Below are 19,567 nucleotides of genomic sequence, written 5' to 3'. Positions count from 1 at the left end.
TACTTTGTTTTCTTACTACATAACTTGGTGTTTAAAGACCATTTATTTTTTAGCATCCATACCCGTTCATCAGGTGGCCCTGTTCCATGTCATATGTTTCGTCCTGACCCAAATTATCCCACCAGGTAATCTGTTGTTTGATTTTCCTGTTTAGTTAAGACCTTCTCTTCAGAGCTGAAAAACATGTTTGTCCCAGATGATAACTGTATTCTTGTCAAAGGTGTTTTGTTAAAATTAACATGGAGCTGCGTCATTTCAAGCAGTAACAGTTCCAAATATAATTGGGGTTAAAGACTCCTTTTAAATAAAAGGAAGAGTCACAACCCTCTGAATCATGGCATATTTTCCAGTCTCTCTGGATCTCTTTAGACTGAGATATGTGTCAGTCACTGAGTTCCTCTTGTCTCAATTTCTCATGCTAGGATTTGCATCTGTTAAACTCTTCTCAACTCTTAGGTCTGATTCTATTCAATGTTACAGTTTGTTTTTATGAATAGGTGTTTTGCAGCATTTGTAAAGCAGCTTGTAGAACCAGACAAGTGCTAGTGAAGCACAGGAAGGAGTAGGTAAGGTGTGGAAGAAGGAAGAAGCAAGAAAGAGCTCAGTAAATACAAGTATCTTGTATAGCTTCAGTCTCTCTGATTATATGGCACTGTGACTTGGACTGCAGTAAGGCTGGGGTCCGTAACTTTAATGAATATTTCCTAAACTGAATGGGGAAGTGGACATTTTGAAAGGGAGACCCATGCTGCAGGGAGACCTGGATAGGCTGGAAGAGTGGGCTATCCAGTACAAGGTGTTGCACCAGGAGTGCAGTACATGCTGGGATCTATGTGGCTGGGGAGCAGCTCTATGGAAAGGGATCTGGGGGTCCTGATGGAAAAAAGATCAGTATGAGTAGCAGTGTGCTGCAGTGGCAAAGAAAGTCAGTGGAGTCATCTCAGGTAGAGATAAAGAAGTCATCTTCACTCTCAGCACTTTGGAGGCCATCCCTGGAACACTGTGTTCAGCTTGGATAAATATACCCTACACTGGATAAAAAATTGGCTGGATGGTGGGGATGAAAGAGTGGTAATGAATGAGACTGGTCACAAGTAGTGTTCGCCAGGGTTCAGTGCTGGGACCTCTTCTCTTTAATACCTTCATTAACAATTTGAATGAGAGGATTGAGTGTACCCTCAGTAAATCTGCAAATGACAACAAACTAGGTGGCTGTGTTGATCTGCTGGAGGGTAGGGAAGCCTTACAGTGAGACTTAAGACAGGTTCAACCAATGGGCCAAGGTTAATTGCATGAAGTTTAACAAAACCATGTGCCAGGTCTTGCACCTGGGTCATAACAACCCCATGGTAAGCTACAGACTTGAGGAAGTGTGGTTAGGGAGCTGTAAGTTGGAAAGGGACCTAGGGATGTTGGTTGATATTTGACTTAATAGGAGTCAGCAGTGTGTGCAGGTGGCCAAGAAGGGCAATGGCATCCTGGCTTGTAATAGGAACACTGTGGCCAGCAGGAATAAGGAGGTGATCATCCCTCTGTGCTCAGCTCTGGTGAGGCCACATCTTGAGTCCTGTGTTCAGTTCTGGGCACCTCACTATAGCAGGGACACAGAAGGGCTGGAGCGTGTCCAGAGAAGGGCAACAAAGCTCATGAGGGGCCTGGAGCACAAGTCCTGTGAGGAGCAGCTGAGGGAGCTGGGGGTGTTTGGTCTGGAGAAGAGGAGGCTGAGAGGAGACCTTAGAGCTCTCTTCAACCACCTCAAGGGAGGTTGGAGCAAGGAGGGAAACAGCCTCTTCTCTTTAGAGATCTGTGATAGGACCAAGGAAATGGATGTAAGCTGCACCAGGGAGTTTTAATCTGAATGTTAGGTAATATTTTTTCACTGAGAGGGTTTTTAGGCACTGGAATGTCCTGCCCAGGACAGTGTTGGAATCATGATCCCTGGAGGCATTTAAAAGGCATTTGGACCTGGTCCTTAAGGATATGGTTTAGTAGTTATGGTGTTGGTCAGAGGTTGGACTGGATGATCTTGGAGGTCTCTTACAACCTAAAACAGTCTGTGATTCTGATCCCCACCATTTAAAAAAGGTGTGAACAGGCTGGAGAGGGCTGAGAGAAGGGCTGCAAAAATGACCAGAGGACTGAGAAGCCTGCCATTCAAGGAAATGCTGAGAAGGCTGGTTGTGTTTGGCCTGGACAAAAGAAGGCTGAGGTGAGCACTCATGCCAGTGTTCCAGTGTTTAAAGAGTGGCTACCAAGAAAATGGAGACTTCTTTTTTACAAGGAGTCACTTGGAAAGGGTGGAATATAATGGGTACAAGTTAGTCCTGGGGAGATTCTGGAAGACAGGAAAATTTTTTCACAGTGAGAACCGCCCACCATTGGAATAATCTCCCCAGAGAAGTGATGAATTCCCTACTATTGAACACTTAAGATTCAGCTGGACAGGGTGCTGAGCTGTCTTGTCTAACCTATGTTTTTGCCAGTAAGGTTGGACCAGATGATCCTTGGGGTCTCTTCCAACCTGTGATCCTATGTGTAATAATGATTTCCATTATCTCACCATTTTCACATTGCTAATTTCATCGTTCTGCTTTCCTAAGGAGCAGATCTGCATATTGCCTAGTTTGTCCTCTGGTAAGCTTTTTGAAGGTCCTGTAGAGTTATTACTGAAGTTGAAAGACACCAAGTATCTCTCCCTGTGTGTGCTGAATAATGCCTCCACTGAATTCCATTAATAGGCATGGGCTTGGTCTATATAAGTCCCACATTTGTTTCAAGAAAAAGCAAGTCTGTCAATTTACCACCACATGTAAACACAGATTCACAAAATCTAGGATTACCTTTGTTGGAAAAAAACAATCAGTCCAAAAGATCACTCAGTCCAGCTGTTAACCTAACACTGACAAGTCCTTAATTAAACTTAACCCTAGCCATATCCCTAAGAACTATATCTATATAACCCTTAAACTACCCCACTACTGCTCTTGGCCACCTATTCCAATGTCTGATAACCATTTGGGTGAAGAAATTCTTCCTAGCATCCAACCTAAACCTCCCCTGGTGCAACTTGAGTGAATTACCTCTTGTCCTATCACTTTTAACTCCACTGAACAGACCATTTCCCCCCTCTTTACAACCTTCATTAAGGTAGTTGTAAAGAGCAAAAATGTCTCCTCTCAGCCTCCTTTTCTCTGGGCTAAACAACCTCAGGTCCTTCACCTGCACCTCCTAAGATGTGTGCTCCAAACATTTCATCATCTTTGTTGCCCTTCTTTGGACACACTCTCATGTGTCAGTCCAGAGCTGAGTTGTACTTGAGGCTGAGGCCTCCCCAGTGCTGAGTAGAGAGGTAAGATCATATCCCTGGTCCTGCTGACCACACTATTCCTTGTACAGGCCAAGATGCTGTTAGCCTTCTTGGCCACCTGGGCACATTGCTGGCTCATTCAACACATCCAGGGATTGAATGCATAGAAACTAAGTAAGACTAACAAGCGGTGTTTCCCAGCATGTTGGCTGAACGTGTTTTGCACAATGCAAAAGGCAGAAGATACCCCTAATCAACCACTTGATATGTGGGGCCATACCAAATACACAGTGCCTTACATGCTGTTGGTTGCAGACATCACCTCCTGCCTAAAAAAAAAACAAAACAAAACAACAACAACAAAAAAACCAAACCAAACCAAACAAAACAAAACCACAAAAAACAAAACAAAAAACAAACAAACAAAAAAAAAAAAAAAAAAAAAAAAAAAAAAAAAAAAAGAAAAAAAAGAAAAAATGAAGATCTGAGCCTAAGAATGGAAAATTATGTCCAAGTCTAATGGAGAAGGCAAGCAAAATTCAAAGCAATGTAAATGTAAGACTAATTCTGAATTCTGATATGCATTGGATGACACTTCTCAGAAGTGTTAATTGCACCATTTGTGTAAAAGGGAATCAAAGCATGCCAGTTCCTGTGCTAACAGTTACTTTCTCTTCTGTAAGTAGTTTAACAGGTAGGTAATTATAACAATTATAGAAAAGCTGCTAGTGATCCCAGGCACTGCTGAGGGCAAAAGATCTTTGGGACTTAAAAAAAGCTATATTGACTCCATTGTTTGCAGCAGATGTTTGGAATGTGTCATGGGAAGAAACCTAGGGTGAAAGACATGTGTTTTCTTTTTCTCATGAGATCCAATTCAACAACAAGTTGACAACTAAAATCCTAGGGGCAGGTTTCTGTGGCATTAGTATGTTATATTAAAGAGCAGACAGTGAACTGAAAGTTATATTACAGTTCTGTACAACACAGAGAAAAGAAACTAATATTTCTGTATTTTCAACAGACCTTTGCTGCTATATAGTGTCCCAGCATGGAGAGATCTTGCTGTAGACTGAGACTGCACGTGCTGTGTCTGCACTGGGGACCTATCAATAAAGTGTGTCTGACACGGAGTGAAGCTTAGGTTGTACAAGACATCTTAAGTCTTCCCTTCTGATCCATTTGGCTACAAACCTCAGTGTTAGGGACTTTCTTTTATATTCAGCATGAACTAGTCAGCTAAGAGAAAACTAGTAAGCTGTAACTAGTAGCTGTAAGTACATTTTGTGAAGTTTGTGACAGACATGTGAATGAAGTAAGTTGTTTATTTCTTTTGTACAACAATAAGTTGAATTGGAAACAACTCTAAAGGTTTTAGTGGTCAGGAAAGGGCTTCTTATTTCCTTTTTCCTCTGCAACAGTTAAGTATGGGGTTGTTCTGTTTCATGGCAACATGCAAAATTAGTTTGACTCCTTAACCTTCCCAGAGAAGGCATGGTGCACTTAAAAAGAGAATAGGGACCTAATAAGCCAGTACAGGGAAAAAGAGAACACTATCAGCATTAGCCTCAGCTGTAAGATTTAGGCTTTTTTAATTTGATAAAGTATGTGTCTTTGTTAAGCTCCAATTAATAAATAAATTGTCTATATTTAAGATCAAAAAAACCAGAGAGAAAATCAAAGATGCCTTCAAAAGCCAAACAATGGCACAAGTATCACATCAGTCATCATCAAAGTCATCTATGGCCTCATCATCAGTTGCACCTAACACATAGTTTGGCAGCCCTCCAGGGTGTGCAGCATGAGCAAGGATGCTGCAGTTAACTTCGACTGATGTCAGTCTTTCAGCATTTCTGCCAGCAAACTCCTTATTGTACAGTGGCAGCTATATCCTATATGCTCAGCACTAAACAATTTCTTGGGATTATCACATGGTGTCTTTGCAGAATGTCAATATAAGACTTTTCTTTCATGTTTTTACTTGAAAGGTGTAAAACTTGTCCCGTATTTATCTTACAATCTTATTTTATTATCTTTTCCACTTCCCTTGCATTTTAAATGTTTTGCTAAATTGCTCACAAAAGCAAAAGACTAATAGCACTTACTGTAGGCAGGCGTGATGAAGCAGACAGGCACTTTGCATTACTTCTGTATGTCATTTTACTTATAAACCTCAGAGAAGTTCATGCCTCAGGTACTAGAAATAGAAGACTGGACTTCTGTAAGAAGAGTTTCCTTGACAAGGAAAAGAAGGAATTTAAGTCCCAAGGGACATAGATAGCCAAATGCGCAGTTATCAGAGACGGTTCCTGAATCCAAAATTTTAGTGTGTTTGTAATTGTTCTCCTCCTGTGAATGGTGGTTCAGGTGTCAAGATTTTTCAGTCCCACTGCAGAAGTGCTTTCCAGGTGAGCAGCAAAAAATAGTTTCATCTCACGTGAACTGCTTTTAACTGAGGAAGAATAAAATCTGTTAAGATAGTTAGATATCTAAATCTCTTTCATGTGAATGACAATTTGGCACCTGGATTAGGCTGTATTCACCTACAGAATGTTTCCATTTGTGCTCCATCAGTTGCATAGGTGCTTAAAAAGAATTATTCTCTGGACATAACAATCTTAAATTAGACTTAATATCTACAAGATTTTTTTTTAATTTGTGTATTTTAATTAGACTACAATTTGAGTTTATCATATGTCAGAACTCATTAATGACGATTGCTCCTGGATAAAAAGAAACAACATTTATTTTGGAGTTCAACTAAGTAAAACTAAATTTGCTGCCTGAAACATATTTTAGTGATAATGTTAGGGCTTCATTCCCAAGCAAAATGATAATTCTCTGAAAATAAAAAAATGTAGTTGATTTATTTTTTAAGCAGCCTTACAAGACGTGCAGTTTAGCAAGTGTCTGTAAGTCAGGGCACTGTAAGATAAGTGCAGTCACTCAACATCTGCATAAACTAATTTGGAACTTGGAGACCTTGCCTCACACAGAATAGCAGGCACAAGCTACACATTATGTTCTTTCAAATTGAAGGGTGTAAGAACATGCCTCTCTCCTCCATTGCTTCCCCCCATTGGCAAGTTCTCATTGTAACAGCTGTTTTAAATACTGGTACCCTCTAGTGTTCACTCACAGTAAAACTTGAACATTCGTGGAAGCTGATTCCCTGTTTTTAAATACTTTTTCTACAGTGCATGTGTACATCAAAATACTCTTTACAAGTTACATGATTTTTCTTTATCACTATGAGAGACTTTCTAACATCTCCACCTGTATTTCGGAATATTGTCATCTAGACATAAGGAATTATAGCACCAAAACATCTAGGCTCTCTTCCTCTTACAGTGTGAATTACTGAGATACAAAGGGAAGTAATTGCTGAGCATGTTTCTGTCATCTTCTGGACTGTTGCTGCTACTGGGAACATGCATTCTTTTAGAGGATGTACAAGCAATAAATGAAGTAGAGGATATAAGTAAAAAGATATTTTACAGACCTGATTTAGATCATCACCCCATAGCCATTGCAAGTCAGTTCCAGGAAAACCTCCATTTGTTCAATGATAGGTCAAGGGATGTATTTAAAATATCTGATTTTGTTTCTGATCACAGCAGATAGTTGGTTGGCATACCTTGACTCTCTTCTTAAATAGCAGCAGATTAACTCCTGGGGTTTTACTGGTGTACTCAACAGGAACTGCATTCCTAGACATTAAATTTTTTGTATCTTCTTAAATCTTCTTAAATCATAGTTAAATAGCATCTGAAATTAATTGCCCATTAAAATCACAGTGGAAAACATAGAAGCTGGTTGCTTTGCACTACACAGGTCTTTCTAAAGACTAGTTGCCTAGGGCTGGGGTTTTGTTTGATGTGAAGCTCAAGGAAGGAATAAAGCTCTCATGTATTCCATGGTGGCATCCAGTAACTGTGAGTAGAAAGATTAATTTGCAACAGTGTCAGTAGTATGAATTCTGACACCTTTGTAAGGTGAAATGGAAGTGTAGACAACAGTGATGTAAATATCCATGTGGAAAAGGTAAGGAAATGAGGAAGTGAATTTTAAAAGTCAGGATAAAATTAACACAAAACATTAAATTATATATCTTTGTAATTATATGAAATACATGAAGGGTTTTTCAATAGAAAACTGTCACTGAGAGTGGGAGTTACTGACCAGCTCTGAACTTCTCCTGTTTGTTAGCCTGAGCTCTCTCTGCAGTAGGTATCTCAAGCGAATGTTCGGTAAAGGCTGGAAGTGCCTACTGCAGAAAAAAAATGCCAACCTAGTTCTTAAATGTTGGTTTGATATTGTAACCAGAATTTCAAACTCTAGCTCCTCTGCACTTTGTGACCTCCCTTTTGCAGAAAAGAAGCTGTTTAGTTGCAAAGGGCTACTGTGTCATTGCACCGCCTTTTGGTTATGGCAAGACAGGTGCTATGGGCTGAGGCTACCTGCATTCTTTTGCAGCTTTGTGTTTCTCTGGGCATCCATCCTTTGCAAGGAACTGGTGTTGGGATGCAGATGTGTCTGTAGATCTGTTTTTGCAGCCCTTTTTGGAAGGCTCCATAGACAAAAGGGTGCTATACCAGCATAAAGCAACCATTGGCTCTCTGGAAACCTCCTTTTGTTAGCATCAATGTCCAAACGCTGGTTATGGCATAACAACATAGCCTTACAATTCATTTCTTGTGGGTCTGAAATCCACTGGTCCAGTGAAACTTGGGTGTTTGGGAGATGAGAGCCTTGCTTCAGCTGGAGTTTGTTCAGACTTAGATATTTCAGTTGCGAATGTCAAAACAGGTGACAGGGATATTGAGAAGATGATTGTGCCAACATTTGTTTTAGGAGATGTTTGCTGACTTTGGACACGGTGTCACAGTCTTTGTGTGAGAAGGATATATCATATTTCTTTTCCTCAGCAGAGGCCAAGAGAACATATTGGACTAGTGTGGAGGCACTGGCTGAAATCTTTTGTTGAGTGGATGTACAAAGGTTAAGAGTACAGACAGGTGAAGAGATGTGCACCCGTGGAAGAGTTTCTGGAAAATTAATCTGGTTTGTCTGGCACTGCTTCAGCTTCTGAACTGTAGATCCAAGTGGCAGCTTGTTTCCTTGATGTTTATTCTTCTCTGTCTCTTCTTTGCTCACAATGTACTGTTAAAAAGTTGTTTTCAAAGTATATATAAGCATCTTTTTAAAGCAGTTAAAGCAGGTAAAGCTTTTTAAAGCAGGTGTCTAATCAATGTAGCTGTGATAGTACAACAGTATCAGTGATAGTCCTAATGTTGGAAGATTGAAAACTTAGACTGAGAGGGCAGGGGAGGAGTTAGCTGAGTCTAATTCTGCCTGAAACTGCTCGCCTGGGGCGTGGAGTTGTTTCATCAGCTCAGTGGTGGCCAGATTAGGTAAGAGAACCAAGAAAAGCAGCAAGGAGAAGTCTGCGAGGAGAACTGACAGATCATATGAATATTCTGTTGTATAGTAAATTTTCCAACATCCATTATGGGATAAACTTGAGACTATTAGAATGGCATGCTTTAATTACAATGCAGCAGCATAAGTCCTACTATAGTGGTTTGTACAAACAAACAGTGTCCTTCCAGCAGAGTTAGCTCAATAGCAAAATTCCCTTTCTGCTGGCTTATAAAATGTCAAGATGTAATATTGGTATGAACAGAGCAGTGGATTTATTCTTACTGGTGTAAAATCTGTGAAAAATTGCGATATTTTTTGTGCCTACTGTCTAATCCCAGGTTTGGTTAATTTACAATAATCCATGGGTTCTTTGGAGCCTATTAAGTGGCATGAGGAAGTCCAGCAGGATTCTTCCTGTACAAGACTGAGTATCAATCAAAAGAAATCAGCATCCCTTCCTCCACCTGTCGTATGGGATACTAGAGTTACTGTCTGAGGCTAGTACAAGCACAAGAAATTCACCTTCACTCCAGAAGAGACTGGATGGGCAATTCAGGAGAGAGATCTACAGGGGTTTGCTGAAAAGGCAGGGCACTTCACATTTTCTATGTTCCCCTAAGCAGGAAATAAGATGCTAGCTAACGCAATAGCAGAGGCTAAATTAAGTGGATGTTGGTCCTATTACTGTGCCTCTCTCTGCTATAGGAGGCTGGAGACTGGCAGGCCTGGTCTGTATTGGTTTGTTGCATAATACTGAGATCTTCCTAAGTTTTAAAAAGCTTCACCACCCTCGTAGGATCAGTCTTGAGAAGGTAGTTGACTGAAAGTAGAAAGGGCCACTGATGGTGGAAGTTGTCATAAAGGTTCAAGAAGCCAAAGTGCAAAGTCCTGCACCTGGGTTGGTCCAGTCCCAGGCATAATTACAAGCTGGGTACAGGGTGGGTTGAGTATAACCCTGCAGAGCAGGGCTTAGGGGTGTTGGTTGATGAGAAGCTCAACATGAGCCAGCAGTGCACTCATGCAGCTCTGAAAGCCAACTGAGTCCTAGGATGCATCAAGGGGAGCATGGCCAGCAGATCAAGAGAGCTGATTCTCTCCCTCTATTCTGCTCTTGTGAGACCCCACCTTGAATACTGCATCCAGGTCTGGTGCCCCCACCATAAGAAGGACAGAGATCTATTGGAAAAAGTCCAAAGGAGGCCCACAAAGATGAGCCAGGGGCTGGAGTGCTTCTGCTATGAAGATAAGCTGAGGGAGCTGGGATTGTTCAGCCTGTAGAAGACTCCAGGGAGACCCTATAGCTGCCTCCCAGTATCTGAAAGGAACATAGAGGAAGGCTGGAGAGGGACTTTTCACAAGAGTGTCTAGTGACAGGATGCTTTTAAACTGTAGGAGAATAGCGTTAAACTAGATCTTAAGAAGTTCTTCAGTATGAAGGTGGCGAGATTCTGAAATAGATGGCCCCTCCCCGGCTGTGTTCAAGGCCAGGCTGGATGAGGCTTTGAGCAGCCTTGTCTAGTTGAGAGGCACCCCTGTCCATGGCAGAGAAGTTGGAGTAGGTGATCTAAGGTCCCTTTCAATATAATTCATTCTATGAAAAGCTGAAGAAAGCATGCAGCATGTGCTACAACTGTAAAAATTAGTGCTAACCTGGCAGTAATGTTACAGCCTATGCTGGTTTTCCTGTTTTGTTCTCCAGTTTCTTCCCACTCTGATTATCAATGCTTCCAATGGGAAAAAGATGGTTATGGGAGCTCTGATCCCTCTCCATGTATTTTCCATGTGATCTTTATCAGTGTGTATGCACACTACATGGATATTTTTGCCACACCTGGATTGGTTTGCCAGTGTCCAAATGAAAACGAATAAAAACTCTGGTGCTTTCAAACTTAGTTAATCATCTCCAGATGAAATATCCAGTTCTCCTAGGAAGAGTTTATTTAAGCTAGTAATGCCACTTGTGAAAAAACTTGTACTGTTGTTTGATGGCAAGTAGAAGACAGGGAGGTACAATAGGTCAGATAAAAGGAATGGTTTCAGATTATCTGCTTAGTCAGGCATTCAGGGATGTGGGAAGGAAAGATGTAGCAGAGTGAGACAGATATGCTACAGAGATGCAAATGTATGGAGTGTGGAAATTTACTACTTCACTCAGCATGGCTCCTGTAGTCCCACTTTCTTCAGCTTGGTTCTCAAACTTTCTGCAGGACATGCAGCAAATTACTGTGTTTTTGTTTACTAGTTAGATTGACATACTGCCATTTTGTAAAGATTAGAACAAGTAAAAGTATTTTGATGTCTGGCATGTAATTTTTTTATTGTATATGTTCACTACTTTAAATTTTGCTGTACTTTCTGCTTGAATGCAGCACTTCAAATGTTCCTGCAGAGCCTTGCCTACTGACATACTGGGTGACCAGTTATTGAATTATTACAGCAATAAGAATGACTATTTTGCAGCCAGGATATATAAGAAACTACTGAGTGTTTGCATTTGTGTGACATGTAGAATAAGACTTATAGAACAAGAGAATGAAGTTGTGCAGTGTGGAGCCCTCTAAATCTCTGTTCAGAAAACAGGTTCTGGCTTTTTTGGCCATACTCACAAAAAATATCAGTAAAATATGTTAGGTAACACCTGTTGTGGTAAAATAAGCAAAGCCAGCTCTTGAATGGCTGACAGTACTGCCATTCCAGACTGCTTTTGAAAGGGGCAAGCTCAATATTATACAGAAAAGCACTGCACTTTCTACACAACAGGACACATAAAAGATAAAATGGAAATCGCTGTGGCAATCTGAGTTAGTTTCCTTTGTAAATAATAAAAGAGGAGAAATTTACTTTTCACCACTATGTGTGCATGCTATCAAGAAAAAAATACATAACTATAAATAAATACAATAAGAGAGAACGTGTTTGCTTAGCTCCATAGGCATCCTTCTAACAAATCTCTGCTTTTCTGTGATGGTTAAGACTACCTCAAGGACGCTGTTACTGGCTGATTGATAACAGTGCAGAAGAGTGAAATGCACAGAAGCTGACAAATATTAGGAAAATATTTTATTGATAGCAGCTGAAATATTTGTTCTAAACCACAGTCAGTGCATAGTGGCATTGTTTATGCTGCGTAATTCTGTTGTCAATAGAACACCTGTTTTGAGAATCAGAAAGTGTAGATGTTAGCTTGTCATACAGGACCATCAAAAGGTAAGACAGTAGTACTCAAAGAAAACTTAAATACAGCTTCCAAAATATGGAAACTCTCTTTAGCTAGACATTTTAGAAAGAGTTGTCTGCAGGACATTGAAATTGATACTTAATGTTAGTAATGTATGTCCAAGTTTTAAGACAGCGCAATTCCCTTAATTAGGTTACTAGCATGAAGAATTTATTTCAGTCAGGTATCAGTTGGGGATGGAGCTGATGGAGCTGATTCAAGACCTCCTGTTTAACTTTCGAGGGGCAGATGTTCAAGAAAGTCTGCAGACGATGTAGATTGAAGTGCAGTGGTTACTTCTATTATTTACATACATTCAGATTTGCTTCTTAACAAAGGAAGATGATTTTACTTGCAGCACTAAGCAGTTCTAAGTATTCCCAACAATTTTTGGAACCATAAAACCAATTGACACCCAATTTTTTACATCCGAGACCATGATTGCTAGAACAGACGAATGCATAACTGCAGAGCAAATTTCCCAAGGATGATAATGAGTTTACCAGCTGAGAACAAAATAAGAATTGGATAGAAAAGGGTCTACTTAAGGATTTATGTGAAAGCATTTCATTAATGCCTTAATCTACATTGATTTTTGGTATCTCTAAGCTAAAGTTTAAGCCTTATCATTTCTTTTAAAATGCATCATTCTAGGAAATAAAGCTGAATGTGATTTGTAGTAACAGAGCAGCTAGATCTTTGCTTGATCTTTAACAAACATCAGACTTCTTTGCAGCATTGCAAACTCAGTTCCCCAGGGCTCCCTTGAGGTACAGATTTGATTGTTCTTCTAATCTTGTTTGTGCTGGTAAAAATATGGGAAGACTCCGTTTACAGCTATAGTAAATCGTGTATCAGTGGTGTAAATCTACTGATATATAGAATATGATTCTGGTGCCAAAGATGGTGAAAGAGACACTCCAGACCTCCAGACTCTTTCAGAGACTGACACCAATAGTTCTCAGCCACCTTTCAGCTTCTTTCTTCCAAGGCTGACAGGGAACAAAAACTAGTTAAGCCTGAAGCTTTTCTGGGTACTGATGTCTCTGGGTCTGGACAGGTGCCATGACTCTGAATCACAACCATAATGGAACCTCAAGCCCTAAGATACCTGGCCAATCTCTGTATGTTTGTTAGTACTGAGGCAGTCAATGTGCAGTATTTTAAAGCAAAGGCAGTGGGGGCTATTATAAATCAGTTTGTTCTTATTGTTTGGCTGAGGCATGAATCTAAAGTGTCAGATGACCTGAAAGCAACACTAGGGACTTCAGAAGAGCAAATTGTGTTTCTATTGTTACCTGCAGAGTTCAGCAGGTCTGCAGAACAAAGTGGACTGACAGCTGCTAATCCAGTTTGTTCCAAATAAATGCTGACTAATCAGACCCTTGTCTTTCATGAGTAATGACAGCTCCCATGGTCTTCAGTGGAAAATGAAATGAAAAATTCAACATCTTGAAATAAGTTATTTCTGCAATTTACTAGTAAATATTGCAAAGACCCCGTCTTCTGCTACTATCTCTGCTGGGTGAAATCCAATGATGATAAATACAGATAGTTTTGGAAAGTAAATTATATTTATTTAGCTGCAGGGCTTTGGCAATGCAAAAACTGGCTTACAGTATATGATAAAAACTCATCCTCAACATACATTCTAGGGAACAGAAAGACATTTCTTGCTGTGTAAGACAGTCCTCTGCTAAATGCTGGTTCAGATGGTATTAATTTCTTCTTGGGGACTTAACGTAGAATGATACTGAATTCACAAATTGTCAAAACCAGTCATAATTTTGAAAGCTTCTTTTTATAAATAAAGTTCTGCTAGTTGCCTTTATTTGACTTTCCAGAAAACCAGAAGCAGAAACTAACTCATAGTAACCACACAGCTCCTTTACTGCCAGAGACCAAAATACACAGTACTTATTTTTTTATAAAAAAATCTATATTCCTTTAATGACATTTTATTAACATATTAATTGAAGTAGTGGTTAGGTATTAATTAATGTTTACGAATATTCTAATCAACAAAAATAGTGGAGCAAGGAAAAAGCAGAATGTCAGGAAGGCAAAAAAGAATGTGAAGAAATAACCCATAGTTCATCCTATGCATTCCCTGGATGGTTTCTGCTCTCCACAGTAGATGTCTGTCAGTGGTTTTTTACTGGTAAAGTGTTTGTTTTACTAGTAACAGGCACTACTTCATCAGTCCTGCTCTTTGAACTTCAGCTCCTGCTTCTAACTCTAGTTAGCTACTTTGAAATTTGGGTGGTGTTTTCAGTCCCTTGGAAGTTAGCTGCCCTGTGGACAGCAGATTAGAGAAGAGAATTGTTCCGATTCTTGTGGCCATGAATAAGTTTCCACAAGGCCTTGATTACAGAGCCTTTTTCTTTTTCTCAAGTTCCATAGAGGAAAATGAAAGACATAAACAGATTATAGATGTTGGTTTGCCTGGTACAGCATACAAATCTGGGGAAAATGCAAAATACCATGAAGAAACAGATCTGCACTGTGTGGGAACTGATCTGAAAGGAAGAACAGAAAGACTGTATGTCATGGCATGTTGTGGCTCTCCATATTACCTCTTCAAGGCCCTTGCTGTAGAGTGTCCAAGTAGATCTACCAACTATCTTGCTGTCTGAAGCAAGAAGACACAGACCTGCAGAATTTTTCTTACATCTCTTGTGGGATCTACAGTGTGGCAAATGGGATGTGCAGTAAATTAAGCAGTGAGACAAGCATGCTTACAGATTAGAATTTGGCAAAAAATTACACCTCCATTTGAACAGCTCCAGAGATCTAAAATTTAAATCCAGAACCTTTTCTCTGACCTTATATGCTGATGTAGTGGCTCTACAATTATATAAGAAAGCAGGTTTGTCTCCTCTTTCTATGTATATGTTTCTAGAAACTTGTTTCTACCTAACATTTACGACCTGTCTCCAGGTAGAAGGGATAATAACCTCAGTGCTGGGAATTTTAAGGACACGCTATTTTTAGAGTTGTGAGACTTTTGAAATTCAGACCTATCACTTTTCAAAACTGTTGAAACATTTTTGTCACCTCATGAGTAGATAAAAAGGTTGTGTTTTTTTCACACTTAGTAGTAAATCATACATTTTTTTCAGAGCAACTTTATGCAACAGATAATTCAGTCCTTAAGAGAGAAGTTACACATCTACTGGGCAAATTGATATGTGTTTGTCAATTTCCTCTTTGTCTTACTGCATCATTGCTGTTTTTACTGTAAAGATGTCTTTTCCAAGTACAGCAGGGGCACAATGTATTGCCTTCTATGTGCAATGGTTGTCTTCCCTGGCAGAAAGGGAAGTCTTAGGAATGTTCCTTCTATCACTGACATATTTGAGGCACATGAGTTTTGGAAGATTAAAGAATACAATATGTGGATTTGTTACAATAAGTAATTGTAACCAGGGGTTGGAGTGGGAGACTTAGAAATATCTATTGCTGCTGACCATCGTTCTGATTGTGATTCTGACTGCTTGCTTTTGCCATCTAGGAGGATGGCATCTAGGGTGGCAGGCTATGTCAAGGAAGATACTAATCATATCTAATTTTATTCAACTTAGTCATCTAAAGAACAAGTCATTGCATGAGGAAAATTTCAAAATTGTCTCCTCATCTCCTCAGGCTCTGACTCTATAGTCAAACAACTGCACTCTGAGTTTTATCTCTTCCTGTTCATTGCCTTCAGATTTCTAACAGTCAGTTTATGGTTTGTTTGGGTTATTTTTGTTTGGTTTTGTTGTTGTTGGGGTTTTGTTTGTTTTTTTGTTTGGTTGGGGTTTTTTCATGATCATACTATACCTTTTCTCTGTCATAAGTTTTTTTCACACCCTTTTTTTCCCAATTATTCTCCTGAAACTGGCATGCAGAATATCCCTTCCAAATGAACTCAGAGAGTTGAACCATGCAGTCCAAATAAGTGGCCCATCCTCATCTTTGCTGTGGATCTGAAAGAAGAGAGCTAATGTTCTTGTCTTCAATTTCCTCACCTTGTGGGACAGAGTACATGTTTTCCTTGTTTCCTTTCATCCCCCATGTGTATATTATATACCATATAACCATACTGTAGTATATGGAAGCTAGGATTCAGCCCTCTCAGTCCACCCAGTCAACTTTATTAATATTTTAGTGAAGCCTTTTCATGTTCACAGCCTCTAGGCAAGAGGCATCGGGGCTCCAAGCATTTAAAAATTCAATGACTCATTCATCGGCTTATCCTAATCCCCCCATATAAAGTTAACTCCCATGCTAGAAATAGCCTATGAGCTCTTCTTTACCTGCTAAGTGAAAGAAAAAAGATACAGTGAGTGACAGTCCATCACCACTCTGCCTGGATGACCCTATTTCTGGGCTGTGGACTCCTTCAGTAATTCAGTCATATTTGTTTTACGCTGAGCAGATGCAGGGCAGGAGATGCAAACTGTGCTCCAGCTTTTGCTCACTGTGGGCTTATGTTTGTCCTCAAAGATATTGTAAAAATGCATCCCTTTTCTTCCTCAGCAGCTTCCCAGCAGAAAGTACTGTCTGTTTTTTGTTGCTTTCTGCCTGGAGTGGCACCAAATGGGTCTCAATCTCTACTGGTGGGAAGGGAGAAGAAACTGTGGTTTATTGTGCAGCACTTGTGTTATTCTACTACTGTCATATTTCTTTTGTATCTTGGAAACTCTAGAGAGTAAAGTAAGTTATTAACTTCATGTTTGCATGCATACTGCAGCTATATAAACCTATATAGCCAACACTGGCAACCCCTACTCGTGCCTTCATACACAGACAACCAGCTTCAGATTTGTATTTTATTTGTTCACTGGCCTTTTGCTTAGCTGCTTCGGGAGGAAATGGTCAGAAGCTGTGGCAGGGAAAGTTTAGATTAGTTATTAGAAAGAATTTCTTTACTGAAGGAGTGGTCAGGCTCTGGAACAGCCTGCCCAGGTAGGTGGTTGAGTCGTGTAGCTGTGGCAATTCAGGGCATGCTCTAGTGGACAAGATTGTAGGTTTGGGTTTTTTGCCTGTGTTTGTGTGTGTACGGTTGGACTCAGTGATACCAGAGGTCATTTCCAACCACGACTATTCTGTGATTAGTGTAATTTATCTTGTGGCAGTTGTCTGTGTTCTTACTACAAAAATAAGGAAAAATCTTCTTGTACCACAGAATTAAAGAAAAATAGAGTATAAAAACCCAGCCAAGAGTTGAGATGGAGAGAACCATGGCATTTTATTTGTTATCTAGGTAAAAGAAATGAAGAAGGAAGTATAAACATTTCCAAAATTCAAGATACTTTTCTTTATAGGTGTATTTGCTATCTCCATCTATCTCTCTGGTTGCCTGACACCTCTCAGAGTAAAGATCTTATTTCCCATTTCTAGTTTCTTATAACTTTGCCAGACTTTAATGATTTGGGCTTAAGTTTTCCATGCTGTATTTCTGACTCAGCCTGTCTTTGGAAAAATTGAGTAAAAATGGTTCAGCTGTTTCTGAGAAGAGGATTAGAGAAAATTGTATTGTTTCAGATACGCTAAAAAAAATAATAAAAAAAATTTCTTACAAAGTGTTTGTTGAGATGAGCTAGCTCTGCAATATTTTGGCAGAGGAACTTGAAATTAGGAAAGTGGGTTGCCTTGGCAACAGGAATGTGCTTTTTCATCTGTATGAAAAACTGCCTAAATTTGGCCAAGTTATAAGCCTTTGAAAAATCTTATTCACATGCTCAATAGAGACTTGTTAAAATTTAGCAGCCAGTTCTCCAAAAACTCCATCTGTGCTGAACGTGCACGCTGCTGGACTGACTGAGCAGGGCTTTAGCCCCCAGTCACTGCTCCCACAAGCACAAGGTCATGATGTTGCTGCCACCTGGGAGTACGAGAAGGAGGAGAGAAGGGTTTGTTGACTAAAGAGGTTGGAAACAGGGTTCAAAAGTTGGAGGATGGGAGAGAGAAAAATGACATAGGTATAGCACAAAGTGAAAGGGGCAGAAGGGGAGCAGTGAGGCACACAGCACTGAGGGTGAATCCTGCAGCTTCTAGCTCTGAGCCCCTGGTCTCACAGAATCTGTGGAACGGTTGAGTGGCATGAAAAGTAAACTAATAATTCTGTCTTCACAGCAATGTTAGAGTAAATAAGACGTGCCACAGTTAATGAAGAGTGTTGGTACTGCAGTGCTGAATAGCTGTCCTTCATTGAGGGCAGCTCATCTGCTGCACCAAGGGAAGCTGGAGTCCTGTATGAGAACAGCATGTATTAATTAAACCATGTACCTTTATATTTGAGCACAAGGGGGCATAATTAAGGCTCTGAAGCTTCGATGTAGTGCTAACTTTAGAGGCTTGACTTTACTCCCTTACTAGCTGGAGTTTTCGGATGGTACAAATGAAAAGTATAATGCAGCAGCAGTTTCTTTCCATCTTGCAACAGCAAATAACCAGGCAAGGATTAAACCTAGATATATAAAACCAGAAAGAGCTGTCTTAGTGTTTTGGGGGTTTGTTTTTTGGGGGGGTTTTTTGGTTTTTTTCTTGTATGGGTTTTTTTGGTTTGTTTTGTTTTGCTTTTGTCTGTTTGTTTGTTTGTTTGTTTTGAAGGAGGAGTTTGTTTTATTTGGTTGTTTGGTTTTGGTTTTTGTTTGGCTGTTTTTTTCCCCTCCTGTAGCTGTGCATTATGTTTTGAATGCAGCTGCCTTGTTGATGTCTGGAAAGAGAGGAGGTGGTTGCTGTCTTTGTAGACTCTTCACACCAAAATTCCTTGCTGAAAAATCATTGAGAAAAGCAGACTTCATCCCAATAACCTTTGCTGAGTACAACTGCAGTAGTATAGCACAAGGAAAAAGGTAGCCTTTTAAATATATAGACCCAAACCACTGAATTTTTAAATACATCCTTAGGAAACTTGTAAAACATGGATTATTGACCTGACAGGCTAAACTACTAGGCTCAGAAATGTAAATAAATCACAGAGGATATGGTGAATTGCTGACTGCTTTTTGTTGTTTGGTTCTAAAGGAACTTGGTAGACTATAGTAAGAGTATTGCTCCATTTTGAAATAGTAAAAAAAAAAAAACAACAAACAAAAACAAACCCTAGAACACACTCTAGTGACCTCTCTTAGGGTCATAAAATATGCACAGAAAAGGCAAAAAGTACATATTTAAGAAAATATTTATGTCAGTGTTTCTCCTGCCAGATTCTGACTCAACAGTAACACAAGAGTACTTCTTGAAGTCAAGGATTTCTTTCCAGTAACGTAGTGTTTTGAATTAGTTTATCACTGAATGAGTGTCATTAGCATTAATTTTGAGCAAAAGAACAGCATTTTTAGTGGCTGTGCTTCTCCTATTTGTCCCTTCACGCCAAACACTATTTATCACAATGAATGCTTGTTCCACTGACTGTTTGTTCCTGGTAAACACAAGCAAATTCTTCTTGGCAAGACCATATGGCTTGAGCAAACAAACTGGAGTTATAAAACCCCCAATAAGGCCAAATGAAACCCAAACAAGCCCCAGACTGACCTTGTTCTTTTTGACTGCAGGAATGAAAAATGAGGATATTTGAGTTTTCCCTGTAGAAGCTCCTTGGACATCAGAGAAATGATTGTGTTGCCATC

This window comes from Calypte anna, chromosome Z, assembly GCF_003957555.1.
Source record: "Calypte anna isolate BGI_N300 chromosome Z, bCalAnn1_v1.p, whole genome shotgun sequence".
Classification (NCBI taxonomy): domain Eukaryota; kingdom Metazoa; phylum Chordata; class Aves; order Apodiformes; family Trochilidae; genus Calypte; species Calypte anna.
Note: the sequence above shows the minus strand (reverse complement) of the source record.